Genomic DNA, 7,366 nt, shown 5'->3' with positions numbered 1-7,366 from the left:
AGACCCACTGACAACTATCTCAGCTTCCTTAGATTTCTCTAGGGCTGGCTTTTCCACTCATGACAACAATACTCACTACACAACAGTATACTTAGGCATGGCCAACTATGCTTCTCATGTTAAGCAGGGTGTTAAAATTATCGCGGTTTTAGCGGCAGAACACTGCAGCTAAAGTGGCGATAATGGGCTTGTTAATATGCCCTGGAGAATTCCAATCGAAGCCCATGTTCACACCAGAACATGGGTTTCTGTTGGAATTCACAAGGCCGTATTATCAAGCTCATTATCGCAGCTTTAGCGGCAGTTTTCTGCCGCTAAAATGGCAATAATTTTTAATGCCCTGTTTGATAATATGCCCCCAAGTTGTTATTACGCATGTGTCAGTGCACATTGAACTATACCTCCTGATATAAGCAGATAGATTCATATAAGGAGAACAATATAAATTACACCACAAGGTACAATACTTTACCACAAGATAAATGTGCACATTAGACTAGGTAAGTATTACTGCTTCTGTGCACATATGGGTATTTATATAGAAAGGTTTTCTCCAGCCAATAGAACCTTACCAACTGTTGCATGCATATGTGTATGTATAAATTAATTTCAGGTTTTTTTTTATATAAAAAGAAATCCTCCTTCCAACCTTTTCCCCATCCCTCTTCTCTCTGACTCATTCCAAACCTTTCTGACTACTATGATCTCCCAAACCTTTTTCTCAAACTTTCTCCTTTTTTAGCCATGTCACCCAACTAACAGGCACATATGGCTACTACTTATAAAAAGAACGTACTACTACTCCTTTCAAATCCTTTTCCATCATTCTATCCCTGCTCTAAACTCTACTAAAACACAGGAAATCAAGAGCACAAACTAAACACAACTAATGAACACAGAAAAGACAACAGAATTGTACTTATTTACTTATCTATCTTGGTTTCCTGAGTAGCGTGCTACTCACCGCAAAGCACTTCATTGCCTCATTAGGGATAGTAAGCACTACATAAATACAATTTACAAATACAATGTACAATTACATGTGTGTGTCTTCCACTGTTACTGTCCATGCTGTAGGTTTTGGGGTGAGGAAAGCTTGCATCCTGCAGTCTGCACTATAGCACTGCAGGTATTGTGCCTGTTCGCTTTTTCCGTTTCTGAATCTTACTCCGTCACTGTCCATGCTTGTTACTGATCTGTGAGTTGTTGAAACTGACACTGCTGTTGACATGCATGCTCTATGTGTAAGGGGAAGTCTCCCTGACTCCTGCCATTTCTGAGATGTCTTTGACTGCTGTTGCCAATACCATAATTGTTCTGTGTCAGTGAAGCTTCCACTTCTGATGCCTACACTATACCTGTTCTGTTTGTGTGAGTGAAGCTATAAATGTAGGTGACCTTGCAGTTCCTATTTTGAATGTGAAGTAAGCTTGTACCTCTGATGCTCATGCATTTTCAGTGTGTCGTAGACATAAGGGTGCACTGATGATGCCCATGCAGTTTCTGTTGTATGTGTGCGTGAAGGAAAACTGCACTTCTGATTTGTCCTTCTGCCCATTTTCCACCTGTTCTCTGGGAAAATCTTTTTATTAAGCAAAAGCCAAAAGAATTGGCATTGACGGTGGTTGTTTGGCATATCTGCACCTGTACAGGAGGCAACCCGACCACACGGAATTCAGTCTTGGTTACTGCTTTAAAGGGGAACTCCGGGGCAAATTAACTGTGAGTGGGAGCACAAGTGGCCCAAGCTTGCTGTGCCGCAGAGACTCAACTGCAGGGGTCAAGAATGAGGCTAAATAAGACAGAAGAGAGTAAAAGGCTGCTTCCTTTCACATGGGTATAACTCAATGGGGTAACCCAGTGTCCCTCAGAACCTGGGTGAATATATAACAAGCCACAATGGCCCGACAGAGCCGTTGTAGCTTGTTATCCTTTCAAATGGAGTTTCCACATGGTTGCTCCCTGCCAGTAATGGAACTGACAAGCTCAAAGCGTTGACATGGAACGCAGTGGAACGCAATAACCTGTGGCTAAGACTAGATTTCCATCCACCAGATTTTGGTTATTAAAATAGGAACACAGTCCTTCTCATTAAAATGCAAACACCTTCCTTTTGCTGACGACAGCTGCTGCAAGAAAATAATAAAAGTAATAAAAGGTTCCTGGGAACAAGTCATTGGCACGTTTAAAGTAAAATAACAAATTAATGTTGTCCAACTTCCTTCTACAATGTCCATTCCGCTGGTGTGGGCTCATGAATTTATGTCAGCAGTTCTTAAACCTTTGACTTTTGTGGCCCCTACTTAATCATTGTTGGAAGCTGGAAACCTCCAGTGAATCAATATTGGAATCCGAGGGACCTCCCTGAATCATTACTAATACCTGGGGATCTTGATTTAAGCAATTTCGATGATTTGAACCTCAAAACAATACACAAAAATACAGAGACAAGCGTTTAATTCACAAACAAATACGAAAAATGTAATTTTAATTTCAATGGGATGGTTGGGGCTTTTCTGAACTCAACTGAGGCCACCCGCCATCTATACTATAATCTGTTTGATGCATTTGCACTGGTCCCATTAATCAATCTGAGGACACCAACTTAATTTTAGCCGCCAATTTCAAATTCCTTCTCATTTAAGGAACATATAAAAAAATTGTTTTTACATTTTGCTTTTTTATTTATATACCATTTATTATTCTTAATACTATTTCATTGTATAAGCTGTTGTGAACCCCCTGAGTAGGTGTTGCAGACCCCCAGGGGTCCACGAACTACAGATTAAGAACAACTGACTTGAGTTGTTGCTTGTGTGCGGAGAAGACAGGTGGTGGATCAGCATTGTAACTGAGTAGTTTGATCTGCCAGTGTGCCCATCTTCATAGGACCACTGTGGCACTGGTGCATCAACTTAAGGGATAACCATGCTGCTCTCTGTACAGTATATCTGTGTGGGGATGCTGGCAGACATGTTGATGGTGATGAATGGCCAACTACTTAGTTCTGATTGGAGGTTTGCTGTCGCTGGGCAATTTTGTCGCCAACTGGCACCAACGTATATATTGTAGACAGACGATATCAGCATCAACCTTAAATGGAGGATTACATTTAATTATCCAAACTATGACTGTAATATCTCTTGGTGATATCATTTAATTAATTCTGTGTGTTATTTATCCTTAAATGTTGTAAATGTAAATAATGATACTAAAGGTGGTTATGGTCTTCTAAGAGTTGCATGTGGTGAGTCTTAATTATGGAAATTTTAAATTGGGCTAAGTACCCTGTAGTGAGTCTTTTTTCAAGTACTTGATGAAGGAGTTCCAATTCCCCCCATTACAACTTAACGCAAGGCACTGTACAATGAGCTTGTTCAATTTAAACCAAATGTGCATTATGGCTCTCGCTTTCATGGATGCAGGTCCCTATAACTTAATGCAGGAACTAGCTGTATAAAATTGCTATGTTTCTGCTGAATCTGACTGTTGCAACACAAAAAGATGATGGACGGAATGCTGAACATTGTCAAACATTCACCCCAGTCACAGATCTGGGTTAAATCCATTGTTTTGTTGCTTATCATGCCACCCCACTTTGTACCTAGCCATATGCAAATCAGTCTTGACCCTGCTCAAAAGGGAGCTGTCGAGCCTGAACTGCCAGACCAGGTCCTCCCTGGACCGGAAAACACCATCCTGGGACCGGTTACGGGGTATCACCCCTCATCAGCCAGGCTAGCTTGAATCCAGTGGCATAGTGAACATGGAACACAAATCTGGTCATGCCCTTCCCACTTGGGATGAACAAATGCATAAAGAACAAATTAATGGACAGAGTGCTGAGCAATCTCAAACACTCACTGAGTTAATGAGATCCATATTACGGACCCATGGGGTACTGTGAATGTGTACACTGTGCAGTTGACCCCATTATGTAATAGATGAAGTAAATAATATATCTTCTCACAATTTGGGATACATGGAATAATGACATCACCATGCACCTCCCGTTAGACTTACAAGCATGGCAGACCTGCTGCTATTGCCAGTGCTTGTTTGGATTGTGAACCCAGAGTGCATTAGACTGCAAATCTAACCATGCCAACCGGTTACAGAGGAAGGGATCATTACAACTGTATATGCCTCTGTCCCTCTGTTAGTACATCATGTCAGGAGATGCCAAAGTGTGCTCCACTTTTTTTCATATCACAAGTGTTTGGAAAAAACCACCAGATTCATAAAGATCTACTATGGAAGGGTTTACAATACTCACAAAAGCAAAAGCATTTTTGCACATCCTGATGGCCAAAACTGGATTGGCCATATGGGATGCAGGAAAAATCTCTAGTCGATTATGGTGCAGAGAGCTGCTTTCAAGAATGTATCGGCCGTGGAATGCTCACTGCTCAGCTCATCCAGCTCTGAAAGCACACAACGTACTATGAACCATTTGAGACCATTAAAAATATAATCCTGGTGGTTGAGCACTTCCAAGTTGTGCTGCCTATACTCAGAGGACTATGGGGCTGGAATTTCTATTCCGGACCTGCCAATGACACTAAAGTCCCCTGTTTTATCACCATTTCACATGCACTGTAAGACTTAATTGGTTGTGGTATCTTGAGGGATGTCTACTACTTGGGTTCTTTAAATTAACAGTGCTCCGTTCACATTTGCTCTGGGCAGAAACAAATGCATGCCCCAATAATGGTATTTTGGATAGTGGGATGGTACACTGTCCCAATGTTCATTTTGGTCTGATGTTTCATTAGCACTGTGTTTAAGAGCAGAGGCAGCTGGCTTTTTGCTGGGAGTGGCAGTAGATGACCCCTGGAAAGATAAGGCAGTCTAGTATCATACTAAACCACATCAGTTTATGAGCCCACAGGGTCTGCATACTCCTTCTGCCCCAACCGCGCTATGAAGATCAGACTTTCTAAACCTCCACCTCCTTACATGATGTTATATGGTGCTGCACTCCCCCCGTCTTGGACTGAACCAAGGCACTATTTCTATTATAGACAATACTCCCATGGCAGTGGGCAGGGATCTCATTTGCAAGTGATAAAGCCCCATATAAAAGATCTTGTGAGAACAGAAAGTGAGCTGAGACACCTACAGCATTACCACTTTTTTTTTGCCAAAGAAGACCTTACAACATGCTTGAGTTATGCTCCAAACTATGTGCTGCCTCTAAAAACCTGCCCCAAAAATGTTTTTGTAACACTTCTGTTTCATATAAAAATTGAATTGAAAGTGATGACAATGGAGATGGCCAAGCACTGCTTGTATTTCATAGTGAGACAGAGTTTAGAGAACTTTGTACATATTTTCTGAGTACACTTTTATCGAGATGATTTCAACACGAATTTATGGAAAGTTGAAGCGACAATCTAAGAACTTCTTTGGATCCTTTGTCATCTTAACAGCCTGAGCTATGATTCTCAAAGTCCTTTTCTTGCCAACATAATGGCAATGAAAGCACTGAACTGCACAGAGAGTAGTCTTCAGGGGCTTCTCTTTCCCGGATCTTCAAAGACAGATTAATTGAAGCAGATGGCAACAGCCTCATCATGTTGATTCTGATAGGTGTTTCAGCAAACTTTATTTCTGTAGACTGGGTGGTCTTTTGAATTGTCCTTTTCTTTGTGCGTGGTATTGAAGGAGGCTCTTAGATGAGTTGGACGATTCAGCCTTTTTCCTAGACCCGTATAGGTCTCCTCATGCTTCCCTGTGACCATTCCTATTTCATATTTACTTTTCCACTCTTTAAACTGTTTTTGGGACTGTGCCCATTCATTTCAATTCTTACATAGGGAAATATGTATCTAGATCAGATGATCATAGGTCTAATAATTCAAAAGACATGTATGCCATTGAGTCACAAACAGGACTTTGAGGTTAAAAAGGCAGTGGAAGCAAAACCAATGTCTTATTGCACCCTACACCTATCATTAATTATTCTGGTGAAGTCTCTGGGCCCGATTCACAGAACTTACTTAAGACAAAATCCTAAACTTACTACGTTTGGTATTTTCAGAAGGCATTTAGTAGTAGTAAAGTTAGGATTTTGTCTTAAGTCTGTCTTAAGTCAGTCTTAAGTCTGTCTTAAGTTTGTCTTAAGTCTGTCTTAAGTGAAGGGGTTAAGACTTAAGTCTGTCTTAAGCCTTAACCCCTTCACTGCGGGGCTTTTGATCTCGCTGTGCTGGGGGGCGGGGGGCGCGCAGAGTGCCCTGGTGCTCATGACGAGCTCAGCACGTCATGAGCCATGGTGCTCCGCTGCTCATGACGAGCTGAGCTCGTCATGACCGTGCCCGTTTAATGGAACGCTCAGCACAGCAGGAGAATTAGCCCAGCATGTGAGCGTTCCATTTAACAGGCGCGGTCATGTCGAGCTCAGCTCGTCATGAGCACCGGAGCGCCGTGGCTCATGACGAGCTGAACTCAAGGTGTTAAATGCCTTCTGTGAATACCAAAAGTAGTAAGTTTAGGATTTTGTCTCAAGTTAGTTCTGTGAATCGGGCCCTCTGTCATTCTTGTCACTGTACAGTGTGGAGTCTTAATTGACCCAGACAATTTTATTTTCCCAAATAGATGTACTGGTTAAACACAACACCTTGATCTAGGTGAGCTTTGCTGAATTCTCCCTTCCCTACAGCCCAGCAGGAGTACATAATACAAATGACATTTGAAATAGACTTGAGATACCCATTTAAAAAAGGTACTAAAAGAATATACGATCTAGATTTGTATGATTATTGGTATGGGTTCATATAGGGATTGTATATTTATAAGTTATTTTGCCCCCTCCTGTTCATTTTTCTTCACTGTGTTTGGGACTTTTTTTCAGATTTTTGACTGCATTACAATTTCTAAATTTCAATAAATTATTTTAAAAAATTGATATTAAAGAGAGGTAAATCTCCTTGAAAGACTCAACTAAACACAGACTTCTTCCAAATACATTGCCTCTACATCAGTTGGTGTACCAAAATGTCTAAAGCTGACAACATGGGGAGCACAACCTTCTTTTATTGTGGAATCTCAAGTATAAACCTAACCTGCTTCTGTCAATGAAACTGGACAAACTGATACATCCCAAGACAATATCCCTGTGCTCAACAATCCCATCAAAGCGTGTTCTACCATAACCTGGTCCCTAAATTGTTAAAGCTGGTACTATATCCTTTGAGTAGCCATATGTAGGTGCATGTTGTTGTACTTTCGGCAAAATATTACCTCACTCTACTGAAAGGCAAAACAGAGCTCCTGATGATATTCTGCTGAGTGAAAATGGAACAATCCAACATTCATATATCATCAATCGTCTCCCTGGAAATTTATCTTTGGACATTGGTGGTTC

Source organism: Lissotriton helveticus, chromosome 2_1 (assembly GCF_964261635.1).
Source record: "Lissotriton helveticus chromosome 2_1, aLisHel1.1, whole genome shotgun sequence".
Classification (NCBI taxonomy): domain Eukaryota; kingdom Metazoa; phylum Chordata; class Amphibia; order Caudata; family Salamandridae; genus Lissotriton; species Lissotriton helveticus.
The sequence above is the reverse complement of the archived record's forward strand: the minus strand, read 5'-3'. Positions refer to the sequence as shown.